This window comes from Mercurialis annua, linkage group LG7 (assembly GCF_937616625.2).
Source record: "Mercurialis annua linkage group LG7, ddMerAnnu1.2, whole genome shotgun sequence".
Lineage (NCBI taxonomy): Eukaryota > Viridiplantae > Streptophyta > Magnoliopsida > Malpighiales > Euphorbiaceae > Mercurialis > Mercurialis annua.
The window spans coordinates 32,023,327-32,045,657 of record NC_065576.1 but is presented as its reverse complement, the minus strand read 5'-3'; the positions used below and the strand labels follow the sequence as shown (position 1 = coordinate 32,045,657).

The window sequence follows — 22,331 nt, the reverse complement described above, 5'->3', positions numbered from 1 at the left end:
AATGGCCTAATATCAATTGCTCTCTTCTTGGCATGGGTCATGATGGCCCATGCATTATTTTCTTTCAATTATGAATGTGTCTCCTTGTTGCCTAACTTCCTTTATTTTTCTTGCAAATTCTTACCCTACTTATTACGTTTCTTAAACCTAATTCTCTCTCTTTTATTTCCTCCTAACCCTAGCTGTCATCATTAGCTTTTAATCTCTGAGAATCTTGAAACAAATTTTTATTCAACTCTTATGTTCCTTCGGTAAGGGTTGTTTTTAGTTTTCTGTTTTAAGTTTATAATCGGCACTTCTGTCACGACCCGATTTCCCCCTCGAAACTCGAGCCGAGACCGGCGCTAGGGAATGGGAATGGTTGTTCCGAAACCCGTAGCAAGCCTAAAACCTCTATAAATTTTTCGCCTCCTAAATATAAATATATATAAATTTAGATCGTACCTCGCGTATGACCCGTTTTCAGAAAACATCGTTAAAACATTTTTCCGTTTAACATGGAAATCACATTCTGAAAATATTCATATAGGCGATATCGCGCTTTCAGAAATGCTGGTTGAATAACCCTAGTTATTCTGACCCACGCGCATTTCTGAAAACCGGTGCGGTGGTACAGGGACTTAGCTCACATGCCTTGCCTCGCAGGCATCCCTGTTTCAAACCGCGCACCCGAACAATATGTTTAATAAAATATATCGAACACTTTCCTTTTCAAAGCGTTATATCAAACATATAAAAAAAACATGCACAGCAGGCACACAAACGTAAGGCCAGCTAAAACTACACACAGTGCCTTTGCAGACCAAAGACACGAAGCTTGGCCCACCCGTAGGGGACACCATAAAACAACATATGCCTATTGAGTAGCCACTTATTAGAGCTAGACAAAGTCAGGTTCCTATCAGAGTATATAGACAGAGGAACCATGACGTGGCCACAGGCATATCAAACCTATATACACTATTGCAACATCTAAGAGTTTAAAGTGTTATTTACATAACAACGAGATAAGCTTCCCTGATGGAAAAGGGTGGAAGCTCGACCAGACCCGGTAGCTAGGTACCTGAAAATGATAAACAACAACGGGGTCAGAAATATAAATATTTCTGAGTGAGTAGATAGGTTTACAGTTAAATACCAAAATCGCATATAGGCAAAATATCGGTATATAAAAATATTACCAGTCCTCGATCCAAATGAAACCCTAGTCCTGATTACGTTATAATGCTATCATATATATAATGCATATGCACAACTCTTGTTTAATACAGGATGTGCTGTATACATATGTATCACAGCCATCTTGACTCTGTATAGGGTTGCTGGGCCGGAACTTAAATCACTGCCACCTCAGGACTACCCATTAGGTTTAAGCCGCTTAGCAAGCATCTGGCTTAAAACCTAATCTCAATATGTATGCTTATAATATTTACCTCTCATCTAGTTCATTAACACCGGTGATCACACAGTCCTATTGTTGCCCAATAGATAGCTCGTTTCAGTGGATCTTCCTTGGCTAAGTTTCATACTTAGTGCGATTTATGGAGTTAAAAACAATTGAGTACTAATATTCAAAAGTAAACAAATGAACTCACAAACACCGCTAGGTCTGGAACTTAATCCTGTGGTTGTGCTCAGACTGCTCGCTAGCTGGTCGGACTAAACACACAAAGAAAATAGGATAAAACACATCAATATATGTTTCCTATAAAACTTCTAGGTCCTTAAACCCAGATCTAGGTCAAACATATAATCATTTAAACATATAGCACTTATGGTCTGTTTTCTTTTAAAACCATATTATAAATTCTCGTTTTGAGAAAACGTTCTAACTTCACTCTAGAAGTTATTTTAGGTATCGCAATACCTAAAGAAAACCATTTATAGTATAGACCTAATTGTCAAAACAATTCCCGGTCATATACTAAGTATTTAGCAAAACTGATTGCTAAATCTTTAAAACCGTTTAAACGTTGACTTTAACTCTTTTAAAGTCCATTATAAACGTTTAACTTTACTTTTAAAATCTCCTTTTAAAAGTCTTTAGGTTTAGGTTATAAAACCTTTTCACTTTCTTCTAACACAAGTTATCATTTTAAAATATCTAACTTTAGTTTAAAAACATTTATTAAAAATGTTTTAGGTTCGGTTGGAAAACACCTCGGGTTATTAGGCGAAAGCACGTTGGAATCGCCCCCGGAAAGTCCCCCGAAAAGCCCGAAAGAAACGAGCCCCCGACTGTCGTCGGGCAGCTGTGCGCCCGCACAGCTTAGTGTGCGCCCGCACACTATGCTGTGCGGTCGCACAGCACAGTGTGCGCCCGCACACTGTGCGGCCGCGAGGCATAGTGTGCACTCGCACACTGTGCGCCCGCACAGCACAGTGTGCGCCCGCACACTGTGCTGTGCGGTCGCACAGTGGGCTGTGCTTCCGCACAGCCCCGGAATTTAAATTCCGGGACCTCCCGTCTTGCTTTAAACGTTCAAAAATGCTATTCTAACGTCCACAATCACGTATACACAATCCAAAATCAATACGAACGTTTAAAATGATAATTCGATACGGTAACCATTTATAAACGAGTTTATATTCGAAATAAATCGAAATAAACGTTTAATACGGATATAATACCTCGATTACATGAGTAATCGTTGAAGAAATTGAGTTAGAATCGAGAAACGGATCGATAGGCCGAAACCCTAGTTCGTCGCCGAAGTTACAGAGCTTCTGCTCTTTTATTCCTTTTGAAAGGAAAAGATATAAGGCTTCTGAGCCTTATTTCTAACCTAATGTTACATATATATATATGATTGGCTAAAGTACACTTTAGTACTAGCTCAATCATGCACTTTAAACCAACTTCTAAACTAGTCGTCCATAGCCTAAACGCAAACGATTTCCAAATTTCGTGAAAATTTTACCAAAAATCAAATAAAATATAACGAGAATAAAAATATAATTTTTATTCCCATCCGACTTATATTTTATTCTTAATAAATCATTTTCAATTTATTAAGTCCGCATTGACTGCGCTTGATAAAATTTCTGCTTCCAAATTTTATCAAATTTTCACGATAACCTTTTTAAATTATTTCGCGAATATTAGCACCAAAAATATTCGCTAGAGACTTATGAATTATTCTGCACCCAATTCATAAATCCATATTCTCTCCGTTAACTATATAACTAATCAAATTTAAATTCTAAAAATTTAAATTTGTAATCCTATAGCCATATTAAAAATTTAGGAACACTTGTAAATTAAATTTATCCTTAAATTTAATTTACCTACTCCCGTCTAATAAAATATTAGACACGTGGCTATATTTTAACTCTTTAATTTCCGGGTTATTACATTCTCTCCCCCTTATATAAATTCGTCCTCGAATTTACATATACTTACTTTTCACTTATAATCCAAACTTCACTTATACTTAATCTCACTTCATGCTTCGGAAAGCATAGCACCATCTTGACTGGCATTCTCAATCATATCTCTCTTCCTCGCTGTTGTTCTTATCATCTGTTTGAACTTCCGTTCTACAAACAGATTATCCACTTTGTATACTCTTCTTGATCCTATAACTCGTATAGAATACCTTTTACTCCTTAACTTAGCGTCCTGCAACGCATTCCAAGAACTAATCTCTAGTATCTTTCTTGCTAAGCGATCCAAGCAGGTAGATATAAATTAATACCATTTAACTTACTCCAGGGTTACCATAAAACTATGTTACCATTGCTAGCTTCTAATAACTCCTCTTTTAGTATACCACCTTTGTCTTATTTTTCTTTCTTTTGTTTTCTTTTAACCTTAGTTGTTTGTTTATGGCTCATCTTATTATTGAGATGACTTTTAGTATGTTTTATGATTACTGTTCACAAACTAACTACTTATCTTTTACTTTCCTTACATTTCTATACCTTTTATAGAATGTCCTTTTATTTACTCCTCAATCTATTGTAACTTCCTGTTACAGATTGGGTAACTAATCTTCTCTCTTACCGGAATGTGGTTGCATAGGTGTGGGTGTGGCTATAATCTAACTATCTCCCATGAAACACCTTCTAACTTCCTTTACATACACCGCAAAACTATATTTCCATTACTAGTTTTCGGGATATCCAATGTTAATTAGACTTCTTAACTTCTTCTCCATATACATAATTTCCTTGTTCACAGCTAACAGTTTTCGTAACTGAGCTATAGCTGTTACTATCGTGTTTAATTAACTGACTATCAACTTTAGCTCCATTTTTTAAAACATTTTACATTAAAACAAAATGTTCATTAAATATTTTCCACTTTTAGTCGGCCATGCATTATGCATTTCTGACCCGACACTCAAAATACATGTACGCTACACGTATATTCCGTTACCAGTCAGCCTCGACTTCACAGTCATATGGCCCGGTCCTCGGAATTTCTATCTTTTGAAATTACTGTCTCAATACAGTTTTCAAATTCTTTTTGTATACATATATGGAGCTTATGTTAATAATTCCAAGTTAATTAAAGTTTACACTTATCATCGTGATCACTTGCGCTTTTGGCTCACTGCCAAAATTCACGCAAGTTTCACAGCATCACCTTCATTATCGAGCACCTTGTTACGCTCCATTCAACGATCGCAACGGTTAAAACTTAGATAACCGACCTGGGATTATCCAATCCCAATATCAAACCGATCTAACGGTTCGATCACTAGTTACTGAGGTTTTTACTACACTTTGTTAGTTTTCAGATAACATCTGAAACTTACTCCTTTAGTTCACTATTTTTATCTCTTTCTCACCTTGATAACATTTCCATTTATGTTAATCCAAGGTTTATTATACTGTTTAAGTATATTGTTTATTCATTAAATAATTATTTATCAATGAATACTTCATTTGACACGACTTTACAAAGTCCGTCAGTCGTTAACATAATCAACGACTTCCTTTATTCAGATCAGAACTAGTAGTGTAACTACTTAGTTCTAAAAATTATTTTCCTTTTCATCATCTTTCTTTTAGTTGTTTCGTTGTTTATTGGTTAAGTGCTGAGGTTTACTCCTCTCAGACTTATGAGTTTTGGTTTATCTAACCATTCGTTTGGATTTAAGAGATATGTCCATTACTGACATCTGCTCTGTCTGTAAGACCAATCTCAAATCTATTTTAATTAAACACATGCGTATGACTTTGTTCACCGACAGTTACTTGAAGTCAAACTAACCGAGTTGTGTTTAATTATATCCTACTCTCTCTTATCTTAATCGCAATTATCTTCTATTATCTACTCTTGAACTTTTATTTATCATAAAAGTCCATCACTAGACTTACCTCTCAGTCTATCTCAGAGTAAGAATGTAAATTCTCATTTTTTTCTCAATCCTTAGTATTTCTGATGTTTCGGAATGAAACATTAGAATCCAGATCTTTATTGTTTATTATGAACAATAAAAATCACATCTTATCTTCGCTATCTTGTATCCTACCTTGACTTTATTACAGAGTTTTCGTTCGAGTATGCTTACATTTTAAAACAAATACAGTTTGTTTTGTAAACAAATTGTTTCTCAACAATTTATTTCACAACAATTTTATTTTATAAACAAATGGTTTCTCAAAACAATCGTTTCAAACATATGTGCATATACACATATTCACCCACATATATAAGTATATATGTGTGTACCAGCTGGATTTTCTTTAAATTTATCTCTTCAAAACTGTGAATCTAACAATTCACATTTTAAAACTTTTGTATAATTGTGGCTCAGGGTGATGACATCTCTCATCCCCAAAGAGTTGCTATACAATTCACTTTCTCTTTGATATACAATATACATGATGTATGTCCTAACAAAATCATTTTTGTATAGGTATATGGAATTCAAGTATTCCTTTTTCTATAGTGATTGTTGCAATGTGCATTCATGATGCATCTGAGCACAATAATACATTATTTAAAAACAAAACTATATACTCACTCTGTAAGCTTCTTTCAAACTACTTCTCCGTAACATTTCAAGTTTCTTAATCCAAATAATTTATCCTCACATTAGGATTATTATTGCTTCACATCATTTGGTTGTTTATCAATAATTATTGATTTCTATTTTTAAGGATGCACGTTTCTAACATTCATAACTTATCAATTTCTCATATATTATTTACCTTTAATGTTTACTTACATGTGCATTTCTTTTTGTTTAAGAATATAATTTATATCTGTAGTTTATGTTTTCCAATTCTAACGTGATATTGAAAACACATAAACATACTAACTTAAACATTAAACACATAACTAAACATTACCTGACGATGATCGCGAAGACGGAAACGCCTCACGAATCATCGGGCCTTTACCTCGCCCTCCGCGGAATTTCAGTTTTCCCTTATCCTTCCCCCCTCGCGGAACAAAGTAGGGGTTGTAGTGCCTTGCGGGTCCAGAGTTTCCTACCCTAGGAAATGTAACTGTAGGTTCTTCAGGTTTGGTGTAATAGTACGGCTGGAGGGGTATGTCGTTCCTCCTCAACTTACTCTCTATCTGCTTCGCACGCCCAACCAGATATGCTACAGAATCAGACTTTACCGCCATGAGTTCCTCGAACTCAGGCCCTAAACCTTTGACGTACCTACTTGCAACTTCCTCACCATCACGAACTAACTCAGGTACTTCTTCACATAAACGCATAAACTCAACAGTGTATGCCTCCACATTCAAATCTTCCCTAGTATACTTATCCATATAATCCCTCAGCCTATCCAAACTTTGGTTCTCTTGCACCTCCCACTCGCTCACGTATTCCCACGACTGATTCGGCGAGTGTCTTATTTGCTGTTGAACCCTCCTTAGATGGTCCACCTCAGCTAAGAACTCTTTTACCTTAAATCCCAGATAAGCTGACGTAGCAGTCGATTCAGACACAGAGCTATGGCTATTTCCAGTACTGTTTATGTCTTCATTCAACATTCTCTCTAATTCCTCTACTCCAATAACATCCTCCCATATGTCCATGTCACATGCTGATGTTGAGTCAACAGCCTCTATGGGAACAGATGTATCAGGTATAACAGGCAAACCTGGTACATTATGTGGATCAGACCCCACATGCGTATGAGCTCTACTTGGCCCAGACATACTGAAACACATGAATTTTCAGCATAAGTACCGTATGTAATAGTTGTAGAAAAATCACATTTTCCTATAACAGGTATCAACTATTAAACTCATATAAGCAAAACATATAACAATAAAACACAATTCAGAGAAAATCTAATTATTTTCTCGAACAAAAATTCAAAGAAAATCTTCGCTTTGTCCTGTGTTCAAACAGAACCATTCTCCTCGAATATTGGTCATCTGTTCTGACCATTTCGCTCCATGATTATAACGTGTTTCCAACTTAGGAACATATCACATGTTCCATCAGTTATAACATGTCTCGAACACAAGAACAACTCATGTGTTCTTGATCAAAACATCAATACACACTACACACATGTATAGTTGCTATCTATAGCTGATTGTATTCAATAACTGACAACTGATCAAGACATGACTCGAATCCTATGTTGCTGCAATAGTTCATTAGGAATTCTTATGACTTCTAGTACCTCTACTTAACAAATATCAGCAACAATTCTTCAGACATTCAAGTCCTAAAACATTGCTCTGATACCACCATTGTCACGAGCCGATTCCCCCCTCGAAACTCGAGCCGAGACCGGCGCTAGGGAATGGGAATGGTTGTTCCGAAACCCGTAGCAAGCCTAAAACCTCTATAAATTTTTCGCCTCCTAAATATAAATATATATAAATTTAGATCGTACCTCGCGTACGACCCGTTTTCAGAAAACATCGTTAAAACATTTTTCCGTTTAACATGGAAATCACATTCTGAAAATATTCATATAGGCGATATCGCGCTTTCAGAAATGTTGGTTGAATAACCCTAGTTATTCTGACCCACGCGCATTTCTGAAAACCGGTGCGGTGGTACAGGGACTTAGCTCACATGCCTTGCCTCGCAGGCAGCCCTGTTTCAAACCGCGCACCCGAACAATATGTTTAATAAAATATATCGAACACTTTCCTTTTCAAAGCGTTATATCAAACATATAAAAAAAAAAACATGCACAGCAGGCACACAAACGTAAGGCCAGCTAAAACTACACACAGTGCCTTTGCAGACCAAAGACACGAAGCTTGGCCCACCCGTAGGGGACACCATAAAACAACATATGCCTATTGAGTAGCCACTTATTAGAGCTAGACAAAGTCAGGTTCCTATCAGAGTATATAGACAGAGGAACCATGACGTGGCCACAGGCATATCAAACCTATATACACTATTGCAGCATCTAAGAGTTTAAAGTGTTATTTACATAACAACGAGATAAGCTTCCCTGATGGAAAAGGGTGGAAGCTCGACCAGACCCGGTAGCTAGGTACCTGAAAATGATAAACAACAACGGGGTCAGAAATATAAATATTTCTGAGTGAGTAGATAGGTTTACAGTTAAATACCAAAATCGCATATAGGCAAAATATCGGTATGTAAAAATATTACCAGTCCTCGATCCAAATGAAACCCTAGTCCTGATTACGTTATAATGCTATCATATATATAATGCATATGCACAACTCTTGTTTAATACAGGATGTGCTGTATACATATGTATCACAGCCATCTTGACTCTGTATAGGGTTGCTGGGCCGGAACTTAAATCACTGCCACCTCAGGACTACCCATTAGGTTTAAGCCGCTTAGCAAGCATCTGGCTTAAAACCTAATCTCAATATGTATTCTTATAATATTTACCTCTCATCTAGTTCATTAACACCGGTGATCACACAGTCCTATTGTTGCCCAATAGATAGCTCGTTTCAGTGGATCTTCCTTGGCTAAGTTTCATACTTAGTGCGATTTATGGAGTTAAAAACAATTGAATACTAATATTCAAAAGTAAACAAATGAACTCACAAACACCGCTAGGTCTGGAACTTAATCATGTGGTTGTGGTCAGACTGCTCGCTAGCTGGTCGGACTAAACACACAAAGCAAACAGGATAAAACACATCAATATATGTTTCCTATAAAACTTCTAGGTCCTTAAACCCAGATCTAGGTCAAACATATAATCATTTAAACATATAGCACTTATGGTCTGTTTTCTTTTAAAACCATATTATAAATTCTCGTTTTGAGAAAACGTTCTAACTTCACTCTAGAAGTTATTTTAGGTATCGCAATACCTAAAGAAAACCATTTATAGTATAGACCTAATTGTCAAAACAATTCCCGGTCATATACTAAGTATTTAGCAAAACTGATTGCTAAATCTTTAAAACCGTTTAAACGTTGACTTTAACTCTTTTAAAGTCCATTATAAACGTTTAACTTTACTTTTAAAATCTCCTTTTAAAAGTCTTTAGGTTTAGGTTATAAAACCTTTTCACTTTCTTCTAACACAAGTTATCATTTTAAAATATCTAACTTTAGTTTAAAAACATTTATTAAAAATGTTTTAGGTTCGGTTGGAAAACACCTCGGGTTATTAGGCGAAAGCACGTCGGAATCGCCCCCGGAAAGTCCCCCGAAAAGCCCGAAAGAAACGAGCCCCCGACTGTCGTCGGGCAGCTGTGCGCCCGCACAGCCGGAATTTAAATTCCGGGACCTCCCGTCCTGCTTAAAACGTTCAAAAACGCTATTCTAACGTCCACAATCACGTATACACAATCCAAAATTAATACGAACGTTTAAAACGATAATTCGATACGGTAACCATTTATAAACGAGTTTATATTCGAAATAAACGTTTAATACATATATAATACCTCGATTACGTGAGTAATCGTTGAAGAAATTGAGTTAGAATCGAGAAACGGATCGATAGGCCGAAACCCTAGTTCGTCGCCGAAGTTACAGAGCTTCTGCTCTTTTTTTCCTTTTGAAAGGAAAAGATATAAGGCTTCTGAGCCTTATTTCTAACCTAATGTTACATATATATATGATTGGCTAAAGTACACTTTAGTACTAGCTCAATCATGCACTTTAAACCAACTTCTAAACTAGTCGTCCATAGCCTAAACGCAAACGATTTCCAAATTTCGTGAAAATTTTACCAAAAATCAAATAAAATATAACGAGAATAAAAATATAATTTTTATTCCCATCCGACTTATATTTTATTCTTAATAAATCATTTTCAATTTATTAAGTCCGCATTGACTGCGCTTGATAAAATTTCTGCTTCCAAATTTTATCAAATTTTCACGATAACCTTTTTAAATTATTTCGCGAATATTAGCACCAAAAATATTCGCTAGGGACTTATGAATTATTCTGCACCCAATTCATAAATCCATATTCTCTCCGTTAACTATATAACTAATCAAATTTAAATTCTAAAAATTTAAATTTGTAATCCTATAGCCATATTAAAAATTTAGGAACACTTGTAAATTAAATTTATCCTTAAATTTAATTTACCTACTCCCGTCTAATAAAATATTAGACACGTGGCTATATTTTAACTCTTTAATTTCCGTGTTATTACAACTTCCGTATTTTGAATCGTTCTCTTTCGTTTTAGTGTTATATTTGGATCCGTCTCGTCCTAGTTGAAGAAGACTCACGCTTCTCCGATTCTCATCTTCGTTCTCGCCAAACGGTACGTAAATAATTCCGTTATAGCCGCCGCCGTTTCATCGTTTTTGAGTATTATTCTCTATTTTTGTTGTGATGTTTGTTTCTGCCGAATTTGAGTCCTTGGTTAATATGATTTATGGGTTCCTTACCTAAACTACTTCCTACAGATTTCTGGTTGGCTAAATCATGTTTATAAATTGCTAGAGTTTCTCAGTTGCTCTTGTTGCTCTTCGTTGTTCTTGAAACGAAGCCCGCGTGATTTCTGTGTTGTTCTTGATTTATTACTCTTAGGTTGTATTGATTTTAAAATTTTCTGAGTTTAGATTAACAGTTACTGTTAATTGCTTAGTATGGTTTTGGGGATCAGTAGCTTGATAGTTTTTGATTTCTTTACTCTGTGTGTTATGAGTTTTTGTTATGTAATTTCAATTTGTTGATGATAATGGTTGGCGGGGTGGGTTTTAATTGATTTGTGAGATTGAATTGGTTAAAGGTGGGCCACTGTTGGTGTTGTATTGCTTGGCGCAGTGGGCTTATTTTTGTTTGAAATTATTTTGGCTAAAGGATCATCTAGAGCACTAAAGTATTTGTTATTGTTTCAATTAGTTATTTAAGGTTTATTTTAATTAATCACTTTTAATTTCATTTATTTGATTTTTAATTTTTAGTCTACGGATTTAGTTTCGAGTTATAAATTGACATTTTGATAACATTACATTTTTGTTATTTAAATTATTTTGATATACTATTATTTATTATTTATAATAAAGTGATAATATTATTATTTTTAAATTACTTTAACAACATCATTTTAAATCTAAGAATAATATTAGATTTATTTATTATTTAATTTATTTCGATTATTATATTCGAAGATCGATAATTATATTTTTATTCATTAATTTATAATTACTCGGGTAATTATTAATTTTGGAATTTTTACCTAGACGTGTCAATTGGACGTTTTAAGATTTTAACAGTTTTTTTTAATTTACTTTAATAAAGTAAATTATTTGTAACTATTGGTTATTTGAGTTATAAGTTATTGAGTTCCATTTTAAATTCAACTATTATTTTATCAAAGTTGTTATTATAATTATAAACTCTGGTTTATAATTGAATATATAAATATATTTATTTTAACAAAATTAGTTTTGGAATTATAAACTCTGGTTTATATTTTTGATAAAATATTTTGGGTCGGGTTAGACTTGGGTCACCCGACATGTGAGATAGCTTGGTAGTTATTGGTAACTCGGCTAACCCACTATTTGAGGAATTGATTTTATTTATCAATTAAATATTATTTTAATAATATTTTTGGATTGGATTTAAGTGCGAACTCAATAGTCTTGAATTAATTACGGCATTCAATTTATTTGAGAATTGTGTTTTTCTGTGATTTATCTGGTTATTTAATTGTGCTAGTCCTACGCGGTGTCTAGTAATATTAGAGTTAGGGGTCAACGGATTTTAACCTATTTATTATTTTAGACTCGTCGACTTCTCGTGCTTCGGAGTCTACGCAGGGTTAGCTGTTTGCCAAGATCACGTGGATAAGCAAGCAGTGAGTTTGTAGTGCTATTTACTGCTTTATTAAGTACCGCATCGTATTTTAATATTATAAATGTTTGTGAACTGTTTTTACGGATTATGGATCTGGATTGAAACGAGCTACTCGATAGACTTGTATCGAGACTGTGTGCACCGGTAAGTACTCTGGGAAACGACAGACTAAAGTCTTGCTTACGCTGGTATATTTATATGACGAGGATTTGTTCCCGTCCACTCTGGGTTTATCGGTATGCTATGTCATACTTACGCTGAGATCATTTCAATACTGTTTTCCATAATCATATATATTATATTAGTATAAAAATATTTTGATTTAAGGGTTTTAAACTTAATAAATGTAAATAGTATTGCGAACTCATCTCAGTATATCTGACCCCGTTGTTTTCCCAAATTTTCCAGGTTTGTGATTTGAAAGTTGGTCCACTCCGATTCTTTTGATTCCTCGGAGGTTTTTATGTTATTTAACTAGTTTCTGTTTTCAAACTCTTAGACCGCAGTAGAACTAGTTTATATATTGCATTTGTTATTGCATTGGGATTGTCGATTAGACCGATTATTTATTATTGGCATATTTACACTGGAATATTTTATTATTATATTTAAGGCATGCTGTGGAATATTCAAGATATTTAAGTTATTTATATTAGAACCGTAATATAAATTGCTAGACCTAGGTTGGAGTCTCGGTTGCTCCCGATCAGTTTCTGCAGGTTTAAATGTTTAATTGATTTCCGTAAGGCTTGCTACGGGTTTTGGTACAACCATACCCATACCCATACCCTAGCGCCGGTCACGATTCATGAAATTGGGTCGTGACATTTATACTGTTCCAAACCTTTGTAAACGATTTGAAACTGTTTTTTTGAAATTGTTTGAAACTTTTATTTTTTAGACTGTTTGAAAGCGTTTTTTTAGAAATTGTATTAAACTGTTTGAAACCTTTGTAAACGGTTTGAAACTGCAATTGAAACTGTATTTGAAACCGTTTGAAACCGTTTTTAATAGATTTTTAATGAGAATAAATAAATTAATAATTTACAGTTTTTTTTGTTTTTGGAGAAAGTTATGATCGTTAGATTTGAATTCGAAGTGAAATTTAAAACTATTTGATTATGAATTAAAAATTCGAGTAGATCGAAATTAAATTTGAAAGTCACAATAAATTTTAAAAAGTAATAATAGAATTAGAGAAATCAATTTGTTGAATTGTTATAAATTGAAGATTTTAAATTTAATTGTTGATTTGTTGTTGTTTTTTCTCTTTAAATGAGCTGAAGAAGAGAAGAAGAAAAAGAAGAAGAAGAAGAAACTATGAATAAAACATGTTAGGTATAAGTGGAGTATAAATAATAAAGCGGCAGGGTAAAAAAATAAGTGGCTGACACGCTTGAGGTATGTAAATCAAGTTAAAATTATAGGGTTACCAAATGCTAATATTTTTCTAATTTAGGTAATTAGCTAATTCTCTCTATAATTATTTGTGGCGAATTAGAATCAATTAACAATTTTTCTGTTTATATATATACTAAAACCCGTATGAAATTTGACTAATACTGAGTAATAAACAAAATATAATTACATAAATAGTCAGTTAAGATCTCCCCTAGTTTTAGTTCAAACTTCAAACTATTAGTGTGTTCCAAAGAAAGAAAACAAAACCAAACCTGGTCGAATCTAACTTTTGAAAATAGAAAAAGAAAACGTCAGCCCTGTTGATATGTAAAGCAGCTAATTAATAAAACGCGGGGTCTCTTCAACAAACAAACAAACCAACCCCTCCATGACTATTTCACAGCCATTCACCACCTTAGTTTCTATTATAAATATTTAAACACTACACCCAATTGTTGGTACTATACATTAAATTCTCTTTTTTTTCTTAGTTTATGTGAAAATGTGTAAGCTTGGTTATGTGTATTTCATACTTGCTGCTGCAATCTTAATAGTACAAGCAATGGCTAGTGAATTTGAAGGTGCACCAGCTCCAGAAATGACGGTGAGACGGGCCGGAAAACATCGTTCTGCGACGTCGGTGGCGGGTGGGGGTGTTATCATCGGTGGTCTGCTTACTCTTGTTTTTGCTGCTCTTTTTTGTTATATTCGTGTCACTAGAAAAAATGATGTTCATCATTAATATGATTGTTTTAGATTAGAAATAATAGATAATAGAGTATTCATTTAATATATATGATGTGCATACGAGGTTCATTTTAATTATTTATAATACATGAGATTCAGATCATCAAAATGCCTTCTTATTTACTTAAATATACTCAAATCCTTACCAATTTTCCTTCACGGAAAGTTCTTACTTAAACCCGGTCCTTCAGTTGTAATTGTGCTAAGGGGAAACGAAGAAAGTTAGTATTTTGTTTTTCTATGATTTCGCCTTTAATTTCGCGGCTTAGATTTGTTGGTCTGAATAGTTGAGGCCCTTTAAAATAGAGGGTCAACAATTTGTGAACTATTTGGACTGCTTTCTTCCAAATCTATGGGAAGAAATCAAATAATTTGAGATTTCTTATTTATATTGTTGTTCTTAATTTTATCATCTTAGGTTGTGGTTTGATCCTATTAAACTAATGCTAAAAAAGAACTATTAGATTATACGTGCAAAAAAGTAAATAAATTTATCATAAGTCTACTACATGTTTTGATTTACTTGCAAATTAGATTTTACATATGCATTTATGTTTTATATATGAATTTACTATGAAAAAACAAATTATCTAAATTATATTGATTGTTTAATTTAATTGGTTAACTTGATAATTGAAGTCATTGAACCGTAAACTGGGGCTATTAGTTTGGCCATTAGTTCGGCTTCAAAATATTTATCTTAAATTTGGTTTTAAATTGAGAATATTTAACTACGTTTACTGTCTCAATTATATAAAGGTAAACAAAACCGGTACATTAGGATGTTTTAATGGATATGGCACCCCTCGTACGTACGTTTTAAAAGTCAAGAGTTCAAGTCATATCTTGACATTATAAACAAAATATCTTATATATGTATGTATATTATTGTGCAAATTATAGTCACCTGAAAAAACAAAGAGTGAGAAATATATTATTATTTTATTATAAAAAATTGAAAATTTCATTTAAACCTGACTTCGATAATCTAGCAAATTTTGAAAAGCTTTGTCATTGTCTTCATTTTCAATTGATTTTTTTTGGACTGCTAGAACTTATTTCAGTATCACTAAATAAATTGGATATTCATATGTTTAATATTGGAGGAAATAATAAAAACAGGCAATTGCTAGTATACTAAATTTGATAGTGAAGTGTTGCTTTCAGTGCATTTGTTCAGCACCGCGTCAATTAATTGTTGCCTAATCATAATCAACTTAGCATGCAAATTAGGAGGCTGTCCCAATAAAGTTACCGCGTGGACAAATGTGTTCAAATCAAACAGATTCAATTCTATTCCAACTACTGTCATCCTCTCCTTATAACTTTAACGCATTCAGTTCTGCAGCTAACGAACAATAACCATAATTTTGAATGAAATAAACCAATGTTGTCAAAATCAACCCGGCCACTGACCGGTAAAAACAGATGGTAAAGAGTTAAAACTAAAATAAGGATCCAACCAGAGATAAAAAATAATAATATATCTAATAATTATTTATGTAATTTTATGAAAATTAAATATTTTATCTATCTATCTATAACTATCTTATATGTTGGGGGGGGACAGGCAAAATTACGATAATAGGGTTCATTAAGGATATAAATATTATGTTTGGATTATAATTGTTTGCTAAATAGAGTTATATTTGGGTTAGAACTGTTTGCTATATATGTACAATTGCAATATTAAAATAAAAACTAACCGTGCTAATTTATATTTGGGTTAGAAAAGTGCAAGTACAAATCTAATAAACACTTTAATTCTACGTAGTATAATGAAATAAATAATAGTAGCATTTGAAATACCAATATATGCATTATACATGAAGCAACTATTTAGGAGCCAAAAGTTTATGGTACAGAGGTGGGAAACTGTAGATTTCATGTAGATTCACAATTGTTTTATTATAATAATCAAATATTTTCAAAGTTATTTATAAAAAATTATTTTATTTAACAATTTAATTAATATTAAAATTAAATAACGGGTCATATAATTATCATTCACGTGCACAGTATGTACTAATAAAACAAATAGTAAAAACAATTCATTAACGACTAAACTATTTTATATTATATTTTCATTATTTTTAAATATATAACGGGTCATATGAATATCGATCACATGTGTAGCACGTTTCATAATTTTTTATTGTAAATTACAATATTAAAATTTTGCAAAATTACAAGCCTTTAACAAAAATTGCCAAGTTAAGTATAAATTTAATTCTAATAAATTTAATTCTTAATTATCTATATTAATGCCTATATTAACTAATTACAAAATTCATTTAAATAAAAAAAACTCAATAAATTACCAATATGGTAGTGTATTCCTCATACAAGTCTAGCTTCAATAATGAAATTTAAACTAAAAGTAAAATTAAATAAAAGTTTAATCTAATTCACAGTCCCAATGTAACTTTAATTATAATAAATAAACGATATCATTACAGCTAAAACAAAGCTAATAAAGATGTATGAAAAAACTCACACTAATAGTTTTTTTTTTATATAATTACACACACTAATAGTTAATTAAATAAACAATAGATTCTAATTTTTATTAGGGAAAATAATTCACCCATAAATTTACGGTGATGATCAAGAAAATTATAAAACTGTATTAAATTGCTTAGATGCAGATTTTGCTTCATCTGAATGGACATACATACATATAAAAAAATACAATAATTTATTTATTGCTAAATACTATATTAAATAATTTAATTAGTACTCAAATTAAATAACGGAGTATATAATTATCACTCACATGCGTAGTACATACAAACAAAAAATTATTCATAACAATTTATTACAACTAAATTATTTATTTTATATTTTCTTTATTATTATATATCTAACGGGTCATGTAAATGTCGCTCACGTGCGTAGCACGTGGCGAAACGCTAGTACTATATATAAAAGCACGGATTAGGGGGGCAAGCAAATCGAATAATCCTTTCAAATTAATTATTTAATAAACGTTTTATGGTCATTAACAAATTGATTATTTAATTAATTACTAAAAATCTATTATAATTAGAATTCTAATTAGAATAGAATTGTATACTTATTTAACTTAAGTTTTTATAGCTACATAGGCAAGAAATCCCCTAAATTTTAGCTACAACAATTTATAATTTACAAACTTTCACACATATGTTACTTTAGACACGAATTACCAATTACAAATACATGAACAATGTTAGTATGAAGAGTTTAGTTTAGTAATTACTCGAATGGTAATAATAATCTAAATTTTGAACCTAAAAGTTACTTGATTATTCCTATGCAAATCTCCTCATGCCTGTTTTTCTTTAAATCTATTTTCATATTTAAGCCCACATGGAAAAATAATTTTACTTCTCTTTGAAGGCCTAATCACTCAAAAACCCCTCACCTTTAAACTTTTTTTCAATTCCACCCCGACGTTGAAAATTTGTCAATTTTACCCACTTTTGAATTTTCCGTTTTCAATTGTACCCCAATATTTTAATTTTTGTTAATTTTTTTAATTAAATGATGAAATCATTCAATTAATTAAGTCTACACATGAAATTAAATTCGTTTTTATTCAAAAAAGTACAAATAAGTCCTTTATTTTTAAAAACTAACTAAAAACCATAATCAAATTAACACTAATTTAAATTCTTAATTAATTTAACTAAATTTAAATAAATTTTAAAAATATACAACCAATATATGCGAGACAAGGAGAATGTTTTAAACAAATTTCCAAACGCAAAAGACGTTAATTTAATTTTTCAGGGTACAATTGAAACACAAAAATGCAAAATAGGGTAAAATTGACAAATTTTCAACGTCAGGGTATGATTGAAAAGGGGCTAAAAGGTCGGGGTTTTTTAAGACATTAGGCCCTCTTTGAATATCAATCCAATATATTTTTCACTTTCTAAAAGTCCTGATCTCTTTTCCTACAAATATTTATACAAGTACAATTTTATACTCTCTCCGTCCCATTCTAATTGAACATTATTTCCTTTTTGGGTGTGCCATTCTAATTGACATTTTCTATTTATAAAGTATTTTTCACAATACTTTTCTCTTTATACCCTCTTCAATTAATGCATTTAGAAAGCATATTTTTGAAAAGTTGTGATACATTTAATGTAATGTAAGGATATAAAAGTAATGTTACTAAAATTTCTTAATTAATGTGCAATTAAAATTTTCTCAATTAGAATGGGACGGAGGGAGTAGTTCATAAGGAAAAGGATTTTGATTCTTTTAACCGAATAATCAGTGGCGGAATCAATTTTTTTTATCATGTGAGTCGAAATTTTATTCGACTGGACAACATAGAGATTTTTAATTTTGATTTTATGTCAAATGACAATATCGTTCATCTGATTTAAATTTTTTTAACTAAACGATAAATTATTTGGTCCAACTTTAAATAAAAAAGTCTTTTGCATTTTAAATAAAAAAGTCTTTTGCATTTTAAATAAAAAAAGTCTTTTGTATTTTTCATGCACGAACTACCGTTTTTCTCAAATTCACGCACGGTGTTGAGGTAACACTCATTCATTGGTGGAAAATGACCTCCAACTTAGCGAATTACACCAATGGAGCCTGACACCTCAGCACCGTGCATGAATTTGAGAAAAAGTGGTAGTTCGTGTATAAAAATAAAAAAATTTAAACTGCGTGATTAAAATGAAAAAACGTGTAAAGTTGGTGAATTTTTATGACATTAACCCTTAAAAATACATGAACAATGTTAATAAAATTCCTTTGTCAAAACATCTACTGTTTTTGTTTCCATTGTTTAGTCGTAGGTACCGTTAATTGTTCTTTTTTCTAAAATATTTTTTAGGCACATTCTTTATGCTAGCAGTCTAAATTCAAGAAAAACACTCAATTATTATACTTTACCTCTCATAAAGTTATACGTATTTTAAGATGATACAAATATTTTAAAAAAATTAATCTAAATAAAATATGTTAACTTATAAAAAAAATCTTCATTTAATAAAGAGTTATTGGCAAAACAAATTTTAACATTTCAATTTTGTAACAATTTAATCCTATTTTTCAAAACGTTATAAAACAAATCATCACCTTTCTATTCTTTTGCAGTTTGTATTCCAAAACCGTTTTCTGGCAAATTTATATATATATATGTGGCGGATTAGAGTGCCATATTAATTTGTAAATAATGATTATTAATTAAAAAAATATTAAAATAGTTTTTAGAGTTAGAGTACTAATTAAAATAAATTATTTATAATACTATATTAAGATTATTGTATAGAATACTAATTCAAATTAGATGATAATACTAATAAACAAATTTGTTAAGAAAAATTGTGCCTTGAAATTAGTTGGCATATATTAAAAATTGTACATGATAGACCATTGATTAGGTTTGATAAATTATTTTTGAATTGAAAATATTATTCTGAAAAATCAAGTAAAGCTAAATTTTATCATAATTGTACAAAATATTTTTTCTTATAATTAATTGTAAAAATATCTTACCCAAACTATATATTTGAAATATTAAATTAAATTAAATATAAACATGTTAAAATTGATAGTAATTTTGTTATTAAATAAAGTAGTAATTATATTGAAATAATAATATTTTATTTTTAACACTATTTGATTATAAAATTAAAATTTTATTTTAAAATAAAAAAATTAAATTGATTATAGTCTTAAAGCGACTTATAAAATATTTCATATTTTAAAAAACTCTAATCAATATAATATTAATTATACATAACCAAATAAATATTATTAAAGTCAGTTAATTTTAAAAATTAATAAATTGAAGTACTATATTTATTTTTATTAAAAAATTTAACTTATATAACATATTGGTCATAAATAATATAAATTGATATAATATTAACAAATTTATATAGTATAAAATTGACTAGTCACATTACAAGCCACGTGCGTAGCACGTAATGCAAAACTAGTATAATAAAAAATACAGAAAAATGAAAGAGTATATTGCTTGTTAAAACAATGCTATTACAGTCAGTGATATGATATATAGTAAATAAATAGGAGTATTATATGTATAAATCAAGTTAGTTTAATGGTTAAAAAGACAAGGGTTTGATTCTCACACCGGTCAATTTTATATTTTAATAAGAATTTTATACATTGTTTGGTTATCTGACCGAAGCGGAGCCGGGTTAACCGATTTAACCGTTCAATTTCAACGTTTCTCCGGCCAGTTCGATAAGAAAAAAGAGAGTCTTTAAAAATCCGGTTATTGTTCCATTCCAAACCGATGTTGTGTCCAGTTTTCGAGCTCTGCTCGTCTTCCATCCACGGAAGACGAGGAGCTCTCCGGAGGCGGCGGGTTGGAAGACGAGTCGGAAAGTCGCTTTTTATTTTATTTATAAAATTTTAAATTTGTTTTAATTTAATTATGGTTTTTTTGTTAGTTTTTAAAGTTAAAAGATTTATTTGTACTTTTTTGAATGGATAAAATATAAATTAATCCTTATATTTAATTATTTGGATGATTTCATCCTCAAAGTAAAAAAATAATCAAAAATTGCTAAATTGGGGTACAATTGAAAACGGAAAATTTAAAAGTGGATCGACAAAATTACAATATCAGGTAGGATTGAAAAGGTCCCTAAAAGTCAGGGGGTTTTGAAGGGTTAGGCATTTAAATAATTTATTTGAACAATCAAAAAATCTATATATTATATAATTGAGAGGACCAACGGAGCCCTCTCATTCATTCTCACCAAATAGAGCATTTTGGTGAGTTCCCACCTTTTTGAAAACACTTATTTTCATTATATTTTTTTATTTAAATTTAATTAAAAGAATTATAACCTATTTAGAATACTATAAGTCTCCACTTTTTCTAAAACTCAACACAACAGCCGTGCATCCTTCAATTCTTTTCCAGAGCAGTTCAAATAAATATAATATCACCATAATATAATCTATATCTATATCTATATATTATATAATTGAGAGGACCAACGGAGCCCTCTCATTCATTCTCACCAAATAGAGCATTGTGGTAGTCTCCAACTTTTTTAAACTATCTATTTTACTTTAATTGATTCAAACATATATTTATCTATATAATATATAATTGAGAGGACCAACGGAGCCTTCTCATTCAATCTCACCAAATAGAGCATTCTCATTAGTTCCCACTATTTTCAAAATACTTATTTTAATTTAATTATTTTAATTAATTTTTTATTATAATTTTCAATTTATATTGAGCTTTTAATCTATCTCTAATTAATAGGTATAGTAAACATATACAAACTCAAATAGAAACCAAGCCATAATCATAATTATCGAGAATCCTCACATCATCTTCCTATACTGAAAAAACAAAATCTGAAACACCAATTTCTGAATTATGATGTAGCCATATTGTTTAATGTCACTACTTACGCCTCAGTATAATGATTGTATTATTATACTACAATAACCATTGATAATTTAGAATGATTATTTATTATTTGTTTGTTTATTTTGGTTTTCTGAATCTACTAACATATTTATAGATTTTTTTTTTGATTAAGCAATATCGCTGTGAGCTTTTATACAAAAATTAAAGCAAAATTACTGATTTCAAGGAGACTTCGGCAGTTAAACAGCAGGTATATGAATTATGCTTTGCTTTTTTCCACTGTTTGATGATTTTATAAAATTATTGTTTCGTACGTTTTAATTTTCAAAAATTAATTTCTTCGAAGAAATTATATTGGTACCGGAGACACAAATAATTGTTGATATGACAGTTATAATCATACATTCTATGATAAACATAAAATTTATATCTATTACCCTTTGTAGTTGGTTACATCTATAAATTGACATCTATGGCAAGAAAATTGTCAAAGAGACTTCAGCAGTTGAACAACAGGTATATGAATTATGCTTAACTTTTTTCCACTGTGTTCTTTTACTAAATTTGATGATTTTATAAAATTATTGTTTCGTACA

General features: G+C 31.1%; 1 long non-coding RNA gene across 1 annotated transcript; it reads left to right on the top strand.

Annotated features, from left to right (window-relative positions):
• Positions 1-129: 129 nt before the first annotated feature.
• LOC130015743 (uncharacterized) lies at positions 130-12,817 on the top strand. Its single transcript, XR_008791116.1, has 3 exons — positions 130-251; positions 10,591-10,668; positions 12,141-12,817. It is a non-coding gene; the product is annotated as an uncharacterized LOC130015743 (long non-coding RNA).
• The last annotated feature ends 9,514 nt before the right edge of the window (positions 12,818-22,331 follow it).